Here is a 16,568-nt window from a genome sequence, read left to right as displayed (position 1 = left end):
CTCCCTGGGCCTCAGTGCCCCCAGAGTGAAGTGCAGGCTGGGCACTGGCACTGGGCTTGAGCTCGGGCAGCCTCCCTCGAACCCCGCACCCATCATTCCCATGAAACCCCCGAGAGGAAGGCTGTGGCAGGAAAGGAGGACAGCTGACCCAGACAGGAAGTGACCTCGCCGGATGAGTGACAGGCCAACATTCCATCGGGAGCCCCACCTGCTGGGACCTTCAGGGTCATGGGAGCCAGAAGTGGGTGGGCACGCAGAGGCCAAGGAGGAAACAGGATTTACTGCGGAAGGCCAGGCACACGGCAGACCCCCAGGCGGGGAAGTGACTTCATTTCACACTCTGTCCTCCTCACTTCCGCCCCTGGCAAGGCAGGGAGTTAACCCTGAGAGGGCCATGCTTCACCAGGCCCTGGCCAACTCCACACAGGCCAGAGGAGGAGAATCCAGGCCTTCTCCTCTCCCTGACTCCCATCATCCCCCGTCCACAGATGAGGAAAGTGAGACTCAGAGAGGCTGACAACAGGGCAGGAACTGCAGGAACTTTCCTGCTACACCGAGCTGCACAAAGGAGAGAGATGTTAACTCAGGGTCAGGAAGTCAGGGAAGGCTTCCTGGAAGAGGAGGCTACTGAGGTGGTCCCTGAAGGGTGATCATCATTTGACAGACAAGAAAAGCATTCTGCAGAGGGAACAGCATGGAGAGAGAAATGCTTGCCACTGTTCAGAGCTCTTAGGAAGTATTAAGCTACTGTGAGGCCAGAACAGAGGACGGGGTGAGGTTGGCCTGAACCCCGAGTGTCTTGGGGCCCTGCCAGAGAGTTAGGATGTTGCTCTGCAGGGTGAGATGTGCTGCCCAGGCTGGGGCAGTAGGAGAGAGGCAGGACGATGCCATGAGTCACCCTAAGAAGGCTGCACGGAGGAGGTATCATGCGGGGAGCACCTCAGCAAGGGCTAGATATTGCTCTGGGACCACTAAGGCCCAAGGCTCTGCAGGCCTCGCCCTACTGCCCCATCACCCCAACCAACTTAGTTTCTCTGTACAAGAGAAGGGAAAGGAATTCACAGTACCAACAGTACCACATGCCGAGGTGGGTACCAGCGCCAGACGATGAACTGGCAGGGCGCTGGGTACACCCCACCTGCGTGTGAGCCTCAGCTCTATCACCACTAGCGTGTAACCTTGACAGAAACACTTAACGTCTCTGCGCTGCCCGTCTGTCAAATGGAGACAGTAACATGCCCACTCCGAAGGGCTGCAAGGCTCAACTGAGACAACCCCGTACACGCCTCTTGAGCACCCACAGCCAGTATGCAGCGAACGAACACACACCGTGTTATCCCCAACACTCCTACAGCTGTGGACCACGGCCATTCTGACCCGGTGACAGGCTGAGCGAATCAGCTTGGACCACACGGCACAGAAACAGCGGAGCCAAGATTCACACTCGGGCCCTGAACGCCAGGCTCAGCCCAACCCACCAGGCAAAGCAAACCCTGAGCCCTAGAACCGAAGGCCCACAGCCGTGGCTCCGTAGGGCTCCGGGCGGCTTCTGGAAGGGGGAGGGCTGTGCCACCTCCACCCTTCAGCGGCCGAGGGAAGAGCAGGAGAAAGCGCCGGGGCGCAGGAGGGGAAGGAAAATATTTTCAAGTTTCTCCCTCTTCCTGTTTATCTATCCTTTTGATCCCAAAGCTCCTGGTAGTCGTTTGTTCAGGGAAAGTCCTGCCAACAGCGACATCCGGCCCTGGCAGCCTTGCACCAGGCGGCCCCTGCCAGCCTTGTGCGGGACCCGGAGGCCCATGTCCCCACAGGCCCACCCCTGCCCAGCTAGGGAAGCTGCACCATAAAGGGGCTTTCAACAGAAACCAGGACCCAGAGCGGACCCGGACCAGGGAGGAGGGCCCCTGCACGGCCTCCCCAGGGCCAGCTGGCACTGATCAGCTCCACTCTCAGCTCCGATCAGCCGCCAAGAGGTGACGAGGAGGATTCGAGGAATCGGCTCTAAGTCCGGTGCTGAGGGAAGAAAAGCTGGCACCCAGCCTGGGCACTGCGCAGGGCCGGGACCACGGAGCACCGGCGGTGCGGTCAGGTGAGTGGGCACCCCACCTGGGGTGACCAATGACTCGCTGCATGACCCTGGCCAAGTTACTGAACTTCCCTGAACCTAGTTCACTCATCTGTAAAATGAGGACAATACTGGAACCTGCTTCATAGGGATGTGGTAAGGATTACATGAGACAACACAGGGGAAGGGCTGGCACCCAGCAAATGTGAATAAATATTACTTATTCCACTACCACCATCAAGCTGACCCACTCACTCACTCCCAAAATTCTGAGGTGCCTTTAAAATGTGATCAAAAGAACAATTATAGTCTTAAAAAGGAATGAAATTCTGATACATGCTACAATATAGATGAACCTTGAAGCCATTATGCTAAGTGTTTAAACAAGCCAGATACAAAAGGGCAAATATTGTATGGTTCCACTTACAGCAGGCACCCAGAGCAGTCCAATTCACAGAGACAGAAAGTAGAACGGTGGTTGCCAGGGCCGGGGAGGGGAAGCAGGCAGCTACTGGTCACTGGGCAGAGCTTCCGTTTGGGAAGATGAAAAAGTTCTGGAGGTGGACGGTGGTGACGGTTGTACAACAGTGTGAATGGACTTAAAGCCACTGAACTGTACAATTTGAAATCACTGAAAAGGTAGACTTTATGGTAGCTATATTTTACAATTAAAAAAAAGACAGGGGAGTGTTGGGCAGCTTGTTTCATAATCTCTAACAACTGGAAACAAGGCAAAAGTCCATCTACAGGAAAAAAAGGACCACATTGTGGTACGACCACACAACGGAACACTACTGAGCAATAAAAAAGAACAAACTGCTGAGACCCGCGCATCATGAGTGAATCCTACAGGGTTTACACTGAGAGAAAGAAGCCATATAAAAACAGCTCATATTGTATCATTCCACTTACATAAAGTTCAACAACAAGCAAGACTGATCCTTGGGAAGGCACTCAGAGGCGTGGCCACTTGAGAGTGTGGGAGGGTCAGGAAGGGGCCCCAGGGACCCTTCCAGGCCCTGGAAATGCTCTGTATCTTGATCTGGGTATGGGTTACACAGGTGATAGATCCGCAACAATTCATCAGACCATGCCCTGATTTACTGTCTGCAAATTATATCTCAATTTACAAAACAAATACAAACAGCTAATAACCCATCCTTTGCCTTCCTCCGATGACTACAATGAGGTGAGAGTGAAGCTGGACATGGAAAGGCCATGGGAAGTGTTGGGTGTTGGGTAAGAACATGGGCTGGGAGTCAGAAGGACCAGGTTCAAATCCTGATGCTCCCTCTCACTGGATATGATTTTTTGTTTTTTTTGACTTTTTGGTTGACCACATATTTTATAACAAAAGGTGTACTTACTGTCACAAGTCAAACAATGACATATAAAGAAAATATTTATGCCCTTCCAATCCCCCTCCAAGCCTATCCCTAAGCTTCCTTCTACAATAAGCTTTTTTCCCTTAACAGAACACCACAAACACCCCTCCCAGTTAATTCCATATAACTCCACCCCTGTCTGTTCAATAGTGGCCATTCCATTGTATCACTATTTGCTCAACACATAGCTACTAAGTATCAACCATGTCAACCAGATTGGCAGGTCCTGGGCCTGTGGAGCAGACATTCTAACAAAAGAGAGAAAAGGAGAGGGAGGGACGGAGGGAGTCCACAAAGAAATACAATAATGACACACTGTATACATTGTGATGTGGGTTGCAAGGGGCTGAGATGCTGAGATAGAAAATGAGGAAGGTAGGAAAAGGACATATTTTAGATAAGACAGTCACAGAAGGCCTATGCCATATATCTGAAAAACAGGAAGGTTTCAGCCATGTGAAAAAGCATGGCAAGCAGAGGGGACAGGACGTGAAAATGCCCTGAGGAGGGGAAGAACAAGGAACTGAAAGGAGACAGTGTGGTCTCTGCCACAAAATCTTTGCACACAAAGCCTTACATCCTGTAGTTGCACTTCTTTAGGACAGGCTACCAAAATTCAGACTGCTTACATAAAAAGGCAAACGCATTTTAAAACTACAGTAGATTACTTTTCCAAAGGTTGTAGCATTATGCACAGAAACCAGAAGGAGAGCTCAACAAATGAGGGCAGGCTCTTACCATCATTTCCACACAAATGCCAGGAGGTAACCACCAATTCCACAGCTCTCGAGCTAACAAGGAGAACTTCCTAAGGGGAAATCTGAATGCTCCAGCCCACGAGGTTTAGAATGGCTGTCCCTGGAAACAGGGATTAGGGAAAAGAAGGTAGAAACTATGGCTCAGCAAACAGCACTGGGCCTGGGAGTCATGAGACCAGGTTCATAGTTGGCCTTTCTTTTTTTTTCCTTTTTCTTTTTTTGAGGAAGATTAGCCCTGAGCTAACTGCCGCCAATCCTCCTCCTTTTGCTGAGGAAGACTGGCCCTGAGCCAACATCCGTGCCCATCTTCCTCTACTTTACATGTGGGATGCCTAACACAGCATGGCTTTTGGCAAGCGGTGCCATGTCTGCACCTGGGATCTGAACCCGTGAACCCCGGGCCACCGAAGCGGAACGTGTGCACTTAACCGCTGCGCCTCTGGGCAGGCCCCCATAGTCAGCCTTTCTGAGACTCAGTTTCCTCATCTATAAAATGGACTGAATCATTCCCTCTTCATGCAGCTATTCCACAAAATTTCACCTGCTATGTGTGAGGCACTGTTCTAGGCACTGACAGCACAGAACAAAAATTCCTGCCTTGTACACAGCAGCTGGAGACACAGAAATAACCTATACAAATTAGTAAAATATATGGCATAGCAGGAGGTGATAAGGAAGAAAAGGGCTATGGAGATGAGGCATGACATTTTAGACAGGGTATCCAGGGAGGCTTCACATTTGAGGAAAGAGCTGAAGGAAGCGACATGGCAAGCTATGTGGTTCTGTGGAGGAAAGGCATCCCAGGTTGAGAGGAAAGCCGTGCAAAGGCCCTGAGGTGGGGTGTTCCCAGTGTGTGGAAGGAGCCATGAGGCAGGCATTTTGGGTGCAGCAAGGTGAGTGAGGGGGTAAGTATTGGATGGGGGTGTCCTGAGGCCACTGTAAGGACTCTGGCTTTCACTGTGAGTAAATGGGGAGCCACTGGGGGCTTGGGCAGAGAAGTGCCCTGACCTGACATTTATGTTCTTACAAGGTCACCCTGGCTGCTGTGTGAGAAGAATCTGTCGAGGGACAGGGCAGAAGCCAGCAGACCCATCAGGAGTCACTGCGGCAGCGCAAGTGACACGGGAGGCTGGGGCCAGCACTGGGGGGAGGCGAGGAAAAGGGCTCACCCTGGACCCACTCTGAAAGTGGAGCCAACAGGACCACCTGACATGTCGCTTCTGAAACGTGAGGGAAACGGAGGCCCCTGGACGCCTTAGGTGCTGGGCCTGAACGATAGAGGGATGCGATCGGCACTGACAGAGACACACAGACCGAGGGGAAGCGGGTGTGCGGCGCGGAGAACAGGCAGACAGATTAGCCGGGCTCGGTCCCGAGCCACCTCAGAAGCAGCAGGCCCTGCAGCCCTGCGAGGACAGAGAACACGGTGCTGAGCCCTGTGGCGCCCAGGGCGCCAGGTAGGATGGGGGAGGGCTCCCGTGGGGAGGCAGGTCCGGTGCACAGGTCAGCACCGGCTGGCTGCCCACAGGCCCGCTTCACGGGAGGGAAAACCAGGGTACCAAGTTCCACAGTGAGCACCTCTTGTCTAGAAGCCAGAAAGGGCTGGAATGAGCGAAGGCAGGGGGCAGGCAGCACCCACCTGCCACCCCAAACCAGGATGACGCTGAGGCCCAGCGTGCCACCCCCCCAGAAGCCGGTAGGCTTCCACGAGGCCATGCAGGACTCTGGGCTCTCCAGAGCCGAGAATGGGACTCAAGCCAGACTCCACAGACGGTTACTTCAGGATCTGTGAGCTCCTTTTTTTTTTTTTAATTGGGATTTAATTCACATACCATAAAATTCATCCTTTTAAAATATGTAATTCAGTGGCATTTAGTACGTTCACAATGTTGTGCAATCATCACCACTATCTAATTCCAGAATATTAAACCCAAAAAGTTAAACACAGAATTACCATATGACCCAGCAATTACATTCCTGGGTATATACCCAAGGGAACTGAAAACAGGGTTCCAAACAAAAACTGGTACACAAATGTCCATAGCAGCATTATTCACAACAGCCATAAAGTGGAAACAATCCACATCCATCAACTGATAAACGGATAAACAATATGTGGTATCTCTATACAATATATTATCATTCAGCTATAAAAAGGAATGAAGCATGCTACACCATGGATGGACCTTGAAAACATTACGCCAAGTGAAAGAAGCCAGAACGACAAGTCACAAGCTGTATGATTCCATTTATGTGAAATATCCAGAACAGACAAATCCACAGAGACAGAATGCAGATTAGTGGTTACCAGGGGCTGGGTGGGGGTGGGCATCAGGAGCGACTGCTTAACAGATACGGAGTTTCCCTTTGGGGAGATGAAAAGGTTTTAGAAGCTCGACATCACTAATCATCAAGGAAATGCAAATCAAAATCACAGTGAGATATCACCTCATGCCTGTCAGGATGGCTATTATCAAAAAAACAAAAGACAAGTGCTGGCAAGGATGTGAAGAAATTGGAACCCTTGCACACTGTCGGTGGGAATGCAACTCAGCGCAGCTGTTACGGAAAACAGTATGGGGGTTCCTCAAAAAATTTAAAATAGAACTACCATCTGATCCAGCAAGCCCACTTCTGGGTATTTATCCAAAAGAATGGAAATCAGGATCTCAACGAGATATTAGCACTTCCATGTTCACCGCAGCACTGTTCACAAGAGCCAAGAGGTGGAAGTAACCCAAATGTCCACTGATGGTTGTACAAAGAAAATGTGATATACACATACAATGGAATATTATTCAGCCTTAAAAAAAGATATTCTATAATATGCTACAACATGGATGAACCTTGAGGACATTACAGTTGTCCACTGAGTGAAATAAGTCAGTGACAGGAGGACAAATACTGCATGATTCCACTTACATGGGGAATCCATAGACTGAGAGTGGAATGGTGGCTGTCAGGGCTGGGGGAGCAGAAGACGGGCAGTTACTAATCAAAGGCACAAAGTTTCAGTTAAGCACAATGAATAAGCTCTAAGAGCCGCTGTGCAACACTGTCCCTCCAGTCAACAGCAATGATGTACACTTAAACACGTGTTAAGAGGGCAGATCTCACGTTACGTGTTCTTACCGCAATAAAATAAAATTTTTTAATGTTTGGAATTAGATAGAGGCGATGGTTACACAACCTTGTAAATGTACTAAATACCACTGAATTGCACACTTTAAAACAGTTAAATTTACATCATATTAATTTCACCTCAATTAAAAAAAGGAATAATGAGCATATACCTGTTCACCTGAACGACCTTCATGAGCCGGCACGGCCGTGCAGCTTGGGGCTCAAGTTGGCTCCCATGTTTACAATCTGGTTCCTCCTCCACGGCCAAGTGACCTCACCGCACACAGCACAAACAAAGGTGGTTCAAAGAGGAGAAGAGGGGGTGGGGTGGGGACTGAGCGATCCCACAGCCCATGGCAGCCTGGATGTGCCCCATTCAAAGGCCTGGCCTCTTAGCAGTCGGGACCACGTCCAGGTTGAGAGCATCTGCGTGAACTGAGCCAAGCTCATCTCTTTGTGCCAAATTCCTGATTCCCACAGAAGCGGGTTTAAGAGCCACAATATGCAGATTTCAATAACGCCACTGTTCCGCCCTTATCTCCAATCAAACGAGCCTGCTTTCCAGGCCTCAAGCAATGCTCCATTAAAACAGAGATTTGGGGATTATTCACTGGTAGTTTGGGCTCAAATGTGAGTAATCAGAATTACCCCAAACCATCCAGCTAGCCCAGCGTTATTAATGCCTCTCTGCAGAGCAGGCTCCAGCAACAGAGCCAGGGGAAAGAGAGGACGCCCAGCTCTCCGCCATCAGCACAGGCGACATCCTCCCCTCCAAACTAACATCGTTCACTTGAAATGGGTTGGCTTTCTGGTGCTGTTAGTTTTTTTCTGGTTTTATTTCATGTTTGTTTATAGTCATATCAAAACTATGTAAGCCTATAACTAGGCACTTACATCTAGTTTTATATTTGTACACATATAAGTTATATTCTAATAAGGAAATTTAAATCAATAAGTGAAGCTTTTTTTTTTTGGCTTCAAAAGGGAGTCCACAAAAAAGCCACACACTGTGTGATTCCATTTATACGAAATGTTCAGAACAAGCAAATCCATGGAGACAGAAAGTGGATTAGTGGGCTGGGGTGGAAGGTAATGAGCAATGGGTACAGGGTATCTTCTGGGGTTGATGAAAATGTAAAATTAGACTGCAGTGACAGATGTCCAACTCTGAATATACTAAAAGCTACTAAGTTGTACACTTTAAATGGGTCAATTGTACGGCATGTGAATTCTATCTCGATAAAGCTATTATTAAAAGGCTAAGTCAATATATTATCCAGGTTTGAGCAGCACTAAGCTGGAGAAATCAACAAACCCACCTCCTCATAGCGTCCCTCCCAGGCTCCCTCTCCTGCCCTCCCCCACACTGTCCCCAAGGGCTCAGTATGAAACCCTAGTCTATGATGAAACCCTAAGTCACAAGACAGCGCCCCCCCCCCCAACCCCCCAGTGCACAGTTGGCTGCCCTGTAACACTACAACACAGGATTCCTATCCCCTGGAACCCGCTTCATACAAGAGGATTAAGGCACTACTTTGAATTATTAAATTAGGAAAAACTTTAAAACACGGGAGATGTGGTTCATTTATACATCGATGGCATCATTCATACGTCAAGGCAAGAAGGATGACAACACAGACTCAGAGCCCCAGTAAGCCACTGGCCGGGTCAGGGCAGAGCCAGGAGCACGCAGACCTGAGCACAGCAGCCCCCTTCTCAGAGGCCACAGACAGCCCCACCCTGCACCCACACAAAGCCCACCGTGCAGGACAGGCTTTCATTCGGGAGACCCAAAGCACACTGCCTAGAAGAGTGGGCCTCAGCCAGGAGCAACTCTGCTGCAACAAGAAGGGCGTCCTCAGGTCCACCTTGTGCCAACTCAACGAGTCTGCCTCTCTCTGGGCCTATTACTTTCGGCGAAACTTTACAGAGGCAGGAGGAGGAAGCCCCTGTTGCCTGCCAGCGGCTGCGAGGTGGTGGTGAAGCACCCAGGGGGTGCACATCCACCCAGATGCCGGCCACCAGCTCGCCTACCCCCAGGACAGCAGCTCCCTTTGGTTCCACTGCCTCCCTCCTCCCGAAACCTGCTCTAAACTGACCACCTCCAGGAGGCCTTCCTTCCCTGTCCCCAAAGCCTCGCTGAGCCCCAGGGCAGGAGAGACGGACAGCTGTGCCCACAGCCCAGGCCCCACCTCTGAGCCCTCAGCTGGACACAGCCCCCAGGGAATGTGCAGGGAACTCCGATGGTGGTGCTGGGGACACTCCCCGGGACCGACAGCTAAGTGAAACAGCAAGGCCCAGGGCCACGGACACTGTGACCCCATCTAGACCCCCAAATGGAAAGCCGCAAATTCGCCTAGAGGCACAGGAAAAAAGACCAAGGGACAGTCAGCAAAGCGCTGACAGCGTTCCCTCGGGTGACGAGAGGAAGTGAGGAGGGGAAAGGGGAGTTTCACACTTCACTCGCTCTCTCTGAAGCTTCTACAGTCATGCGCCGCTTAATGACAGGGACAGGTTCTGAGAAATGCGTCGTTAGACGATTTCTTCCTTGTGTAAACATCAGAGTGCACTTACACAAACCCAGATAGTATAGGCTTCTACACACCCAGGCCATATGGCGCTAATCGTACGGGACCACCGTCATATGTGGTCCGTCATTGACGGAAACGGCATATGGCGCATGACTGTGCTTGAATCTTTCACAAAGATAATTTGCTTTATATTACTTTTTAAATTGAAAACATTCTCAAAAGCTGGATAGGCACATCAACAGGAAATGCGAGCAGCAAGCTGTGGTCCCTCCACACTGGAATCCTACTGGGCAGTAGGAAAGGAATGCACTCCTGAAACACGCCACAAGGTGGATGAGTGTCAAGAACACCACGTTGAGCCAAGAAGCCAGACACAGAAGAGGACCTACTATGTGAGCCCATTTATGTGAAATCCTGGAAGAAGCAATCCACAGTGACAGAAAGGAGGTAAGTGCACCTGGGACCGGGGTGGGAGTGGCAACAGACAGCACTGGAGCACGAGGAACCTCCTGGGTGATGAAAGTGTCTCAGACCGACTGGGGCGGCAGCTGCACATTTACCAACACTCGCCAGCTGCACCCTGAGGATGGGTGAATTTTAGGGTATGTATACCTCAATGAAACTTTCATGTGTGTGTGCATGTGAGGAAGATTGTCACTGAGCTAACATCTGTGCCCATCTTCCTCTACTTTGTGTGGGGGACGCCGCCACAGCATGGCTTGATGAGCAGTGGATAGGTCCGTGCTGGGGATCCAAACCCACAAACCCCGAGCCACCAAGCAGAGGATGTGAACCCAACCATTACGCCACCAGGTCAGCCTCTGAAACTTTTTCTTAAAGTAAGGTAGAAGAGGGAAGGAGGAGTAACTGTTAATGGATGTCGGTTTCCCCTTGGGGTGACAAAGATGTTTGGGAACTTGACAGAGGCCATGGTTGCACAACATGGTCAATGTACTCAATGCCACTGAATTGTGTGCTTTAAAATGGGTTAATTTTATAAAAAATAAGTAACAAAAAAATAAAATGTTAATGTTATGTTAAGTGAATTTCACCTCAATAAAAAAAAATTTTTCTAAAGATTGGCACCTGAGCTAACAACTGTTGCCAATCTTTTTTTTTTTTTTTTTTTTTTGCTGCTTTATCTCCCCAAATCCCCCCAGGTACATAGTTGTATATCTTAGCTGCAGGTCCTTCTAGTTTTGGCATGTGGGATGCCACCTCATGTCCGCGCCCAGGATCCAAACTGGCGAAACCCTGGGCCGCCGCAGCGGAGTGCGCAAACTTAACCACTCGGCAACAGGGCCAGCCCCCCCCAAAAAATTTTTAAGGTAGACGGGGAAAAATATATTAGGCCCATTTTGCAGCTGAGAAAACTGGATTCAGAGGCAGCAGTCAACTGCTAGTCTGGGGCTGATCCACCTCTGCCTGGGGCGGGGTCCAGAGCCCAGGAGAGGAGAGACCTGCTCTGCACCTCCCCCAAAGGCTCTGCAACTCTGGGGCCCCCTCTCCAGGGCAGCCCTTCTCTCTGGGGCATTTGGAAACCAGAGCTCCCCAGCAGGGCTTGGAGTGAGCTGGCTACGCGGCACCTGCACGAGACTCCCAAAGTCCGCGAGCGCCATCACCAGGCGGGGCGGCCATGGGGCAGGGGATGAGTACCCATCAAGACAGTGCTCAAACGAAGAAGGCTGGAGCAGCACTGGGCAAGGATGCAGATCCAGGCTGGATGAGGTTTTCCAGGCCCTGCCAGCCAGGACCCTGGGCTCTGATGGAGGCTGACTCTGGGGAGTTGAGGGTCAGCAGGGACCCTCCAGGACCTCAGGGACCCCAGGAGGAAGGACTCAGTAACCACAGAGCAGCAGTCACACAGGACTTGTCCACCAGCCACTTTGTGCCCAGCAGGAGGGGGGTTAACTCCTTCATGGAGTCTACAGTTCCAGGAAAAGGAACAGAAAAGGGGAGAAGTTCCCTCTGTGCTTTCTAACTAGAATCTTCAAAACTCCCAAGTGTCCCTGTGCTCCACTCTGGGGAGGGCCCAGACAAAGGCCACACAGCCTGCAGACAGGCAGGGCCCGGCGCTCAGCAGGCTGCAGAGGCTGGCAAGGTCCAAGGTCATCTGAGGGTACCCACCTCTCCCCCTCTGCATGGCCCCAACCCAGCCTCCTGGCAGTGGGGCTGTTTCTCATGGGTGAGGGTGGGAAGCCCAGCCATGGACCCACAGCCCTCCCAGCACCACACCCTCCTCCTCCTGGAATTTCCGAAAGGCCTAGCTCCTTGGGAGCCCACAGGGTCAGCAGCAACACACCCAGTTCCCAGACGCTCCCTGCTGCCTGCCATGGGCACGTAGACAAGCCCAGATGCCCCATGTCCCTCTCATCAGAGTACCCCAGCCCGGGCCCACGCAGGGGCACCCCTCAGAGCTAAAGCCAGTCCACATGTCAGTTACAGGAAATATGTAAAACACCTTCTGAGGTCCAGGAATTCTACTGTTAGATGGAGAGGTTTCAAAGGCATCTGCTCATTCCCCAGGAGGAGGACCTATGAACCCAGGGGCATCTTAGCTAAGAGCAAAAACAGGCATGTTGATATGGGCATGGGAGCAGTCTGGAGCCCCAGCTCAAAAATGAGGAGCCCAGGGAGGGCTGGCAGGCCTTTATAAGAGGGTGGGGGAGTCTCTGGAGGATGGGGGGACAGCAAATGTGATTCCTAAAAGGAAAGCGAAGGCCCAAAATTCTGATGGGCCTCCAATTTCTGCATCCTAACAGGGAAACCTGGGCTGCCCCAGAGCCCAGGGAGGGAGGGACAGAAGGGCCCAGCATGCAAGCTCTTTCCTGACAGGCCGGAAGTGCTAAGCGTGGGTCCCCTCCCCAGATCCGTGGATCCGCTCATGTTCCCTAAACACACCAAGCTGCCACACCTCTGCACAGGCTGCTCTTTCTGCTTGGGAAGCCTTCCCTCACCCCTGAAAACTCTTGGCCAACCTGCAAAGCCCAGCTGAAGCAGGCCCTCAGACCCAGGAAGCCATTCCCTCCCTCCAGCTCCAACCATAGCTGCACAGACCGGGAAGGTCCCGGTGGGGTATGGTGTAATGTACACATGAGCCTCTCTCACCTGGCAGAGGCTGGCTCTCACTCACCTGCGGTCCCTTGCATCTCATACTGAACCCGGGGCCAGGAATGGCAAGGGACCCACATCAAGAGGCATCCTGGTGCCTTCCCACCAAGAGGCACTGTGCACGCACCCTGGCCTCTGGCCTCACGGGTCTCTCCCTTTGCTGGGAGAACATAATCATATTCAGCAGCACCTAACGTTGACTGAGCATTTACTATGAGCCACACACTTCCCCAAGGGCTCTCCACGCACCACCTCCTTCCATCCTGGTGGCATTCGTATAAAGGAGTTTGCTGTCATTAACCCTGTTAGACAAAGCAATCAGGTACAGAGAGGTTAAGTGAGTTGCCCAGGGACACACAGCTAGTGAAGGACAGAGCTGAAATTCAGCCCCTAGTGGTCTGGTTCCAGAGCCTGTGTTCATAATCACCAGAGGTCCATTAGGGGATGGGAAGATGGTCAAGGGGACAGTTATCAGGACAAGTTCTGAGTGGAAGAGGACCTCAGAGATTTTAAAGGCCAGTGCTCCCCAGGCCTTCTCTTTCCCCAGATCCCACTTAAAGACCTAGGAAGAGCGGCAGGGCCCCCTCCCAGAGCCAGCCTGCTGCTCCCAGGCCCATCCCCATGCTGAGCGCCAGTTACAGGCCTGGACCAAGGAGGCCCACAACTGCCCACTGGGAGGCAGAGGCACGATTTGGGGCTATTCTTAGCAAACCACTGGCTCCCCTCCCAAAGCCCGGCAGGCGACAGGACCAAGCTTCCACACACCCTGCCTGTCATTTCCTGACCCCGTATGTGGGGGTCCCACAGGGCCAAGGAGTGGCCAATGGGCAGGGGGGTAAGGACAAAACCCTCTAGCTTTCAAAATGAGAGGTGCCTGCCCGCCCAGCCTTGCCAGGGGCAGGCACCTGGCTGCTGAGTCAGCTCTGGAGAGTCCTGGCCACAGGGGAGGGCTTGTCATCAAAGCCCCATTGAATGAGTACCACGTGCTTTCCACCAATGATCTCCCATTTAACCCCCACAACGTCCCCAAGGGCTAGGCGTTACTGCCTCATCTTAAGATGAAGAGTTTCATCTTAAAGATGAGTTTATTGAGACATTGAGCAACTTGCCCAGGCTCACACAGTGCATTAGTGTGAAGCTGTATCTAGTCTCTGGGCTAACTCCCAATCTCCAGGTTGGCCAGAGGAGAGGTGACTGTCACCAGAAGGTGGGGACCCCCTTCCCTGTGCAAGCCCAGGGTCTGGAGGAGGGGCAGTCCACAGCAGAGGACAACGGTCTCAGCAAAGACACAATAGCACATTCACTCTTTGCCCAGGGATTGTCCCTTCCCCGCCAGAACCCCTGAGGCCTGGGCTCCCTCCTGTGCCCTGGCCACTCAGTGGACTTGCCGCAGGAAGGAGACGCAGGCAAGATGAGACTCGCAGTCTCAAGGAGCCCCTGCTGGGGCTTAAGGCATGTGCGCAGCCCTGTAACTTAGGGAGTGGGGAGGCCAAACAACTCTCAGAGGAAAGCAGAGGATACTGAGCCCTTCGGGGTGTTCAAACTCCATAGTGGGGGTCAAAAAATGAAGCCACACCACAGAGTGCCTGTATCACCACCACCCCAAACAGGACAAGTGCCAGGCACTGCTGCCACATGGGGTCACAGGGACAACTGGGAGCGTGTGCCTCAGACTACATCTCAGTACCCACCTCTGTCCATGTCCTGCCTCTGCTGCTGGGTGACTCATCAGATGTCCACATCTGCGTCCCCAGGGAGCCCACAGCCAACTCCACATCTGCCCAGGCACTCGAGCCACTTCTGTGTGGCTCTACGTCTTTAGTCCATGAATGTCAGCTCACATCCACATCTGTGACCCTGTAGGTCTGCCCGTATGTCTGCCCATGGACACGTCTGCCTGCTGTGTGGATAAGTTCAAATCCCTGCGATGGTGTAGATCTGTCTATTTGTGTCTGTGGCCCAGGTGTGATCCATGTTTATGAGTTAACATTGTCTGCCCCCTGCATGTGTCTGTGCCCCTGGGTTGCTTGCCCATCTCACTGTCCTCCTGTGTCTGTCTTCATGCACGTCTGTATCCGGTTCCTCTCTGCCTCTGCCCAAGTGGCCATATACCTAAGCACACACGTCTCAGCCTGCACCAGCATCCCCCTCCATGTCTGGGTGACCCCACTTGTTTGGAGGCAGGTGGATGCGTCCACCCAAATGCTCATAGTGCTGGCCAAGGGCTGTAGGGTGAGCTCAGCAACTCCCACTCTCAGAATAACACCCAAGGCCAAGGGCAAAGGCACACTGCCCCCCCTGCAGTGTTCCAGAAAAACAGAAACCTACCACAGATGATGGGGGTGGGAGCAGAGCCCCAGACACAGCAGGACCTCAGAGGTGAGGTCAGTGCTGCCCCAGGTACCACTCATCTCAAGCCAGTGCTGCCCAGCCCAGCCACATCCAACAACCCAACTCAACACCGCACAGCCAGCCAAGGGGAGAGCGCCTGTCTGCACTCACAGGAAACAGTGTCTGGCTAAGGGCCTCCAGCCTCATCCCCAGCGACAAAGGCTCTTCAGAAAGGAAGTAGGGACTTCCTCCCCACTGGCCTCTGATCCTTCAATAATGCTGGATCTAGACCCCAAACCTCAGGAGCTCTAGGGCTGGTGGGGAGCATCCTGCGCTCAGCCTGACCCCAGAAACCAAATGGGTTTCTACAGAAATCTACCAGCAGGAAAAACCACCTGGGAGTGGGGCTGGGGGCACACAGAGCAGCACAACCTCCTGATTGCTGCTGCCTGTCCGGGGAGGTGCTGACAGGTTCTCACTACCAGCAGGGTAACAAGGAAGGATGGGTATGGAGCTGGACCATTTCAAAAAGATTTACATGGTTGCATGAGAACTGGATCCCAGATCCCCCAGCCTATGGCACTCATCTAGCAGTTATCAGGGTAGCCTCTTGGCATTTGCACCAATATTACTAACCCAGACTGGTATGGAAATCCTGCATCAGTGACGTTCCTCTGTGTTCATGTCTTGCCTTCTGCTATGGGGCTGAACCACCTGAGGGCAGGACACTCCAACTCCTCCCACCACTCCCCTTGGCCTCAGGCAGAGCCCAGCACCTGGCATTTAAGAGGTGCTTGGTCACTGGGTCCAGGTTGACTCTGCACAGAAGCCAAGGAGTTGGTGCCTGGACCTTGGGCTGGCAGAGCAGTGTAGCCCCCAAGCTCCCTACAGACAGGAAGCTGTTCTTCCATCTCTGGCTCGCTGACTCTTCAAGAGATAAGAACACGTTCCAATCCTCCTGGCCACCTTAGAGTCTGCACAGCAGGTCTCCCACACACCACACTCGGCTTTCTGACAGGCCACTGCCCCTTCAGGAAAATCTCTGAAAATAAAAAGGGGGCTACCCCGAGAGACTTGGGTCCACAGACAGACAGGGCCAGACGGGGCCCAGAATCAAAGCTTGCACCCACCAGGACCTCTGGACTTCTCCCCGTTCCATGAGCCTCAAGCCTCCTAAAGATGAGCAGGGGGACCCCTGGGATCAGAAGACAGCTTCCCTCCCCCCACCTTACAGGAAGCCCGGCTCCTGGGCCATACCCCCAGGCCT

The 16,568-nt window shown here is 52.4% G+C and overlaps 1 protein-coding gene across 14 annotated transcripts in view; it reads right to left on the bottom strand.

Annotated features, from left to right (window-relative positions):
* Positions 1–16,568, bottom strand: part of PALD1 (phosphatase domain containing paladin 1) — a 95,847-nt gene that overhangs the window by 60,234 nt on the left and 19,045 nt on the right. The window contains exon 1 of one of the 14 annotated variants that reach the window (XR_011437391.1): positions 2,490–2,577. The exons of 10 other annotated variants lie outside the window; for them this stretch is intronic. The gene's annotated coding sequence lies outside the window, so the exon portion shown is untranslated. Of the gene's footprint in view, positions 1–2,489; positions 2,600–7,498; positions 7,609–16,568 lie in introns of those variants that run through there. 3 more of the 14 variants (XM_023644280.2, XM_023644297.2, XM_070263091.1) reach the window with 3 other exon arrangements.

The sequence above is a fragment of the Equus caballus genome, chromosome 1 (assembly GCF_041296265.1).
Source record: "Equus caballus isolate H_3958 breed thoroughbred chromosome 1, TB-T2T, whole genome shotgun sequence".
NCBI lineage: Eukaryota > Metazoa > Chordata > Mammalia > Perissodactyla > Equidae > Equus > Equus caballus.
This window is presented reverse-complemented; position numbering and strand designations above follow the sequence as displayed.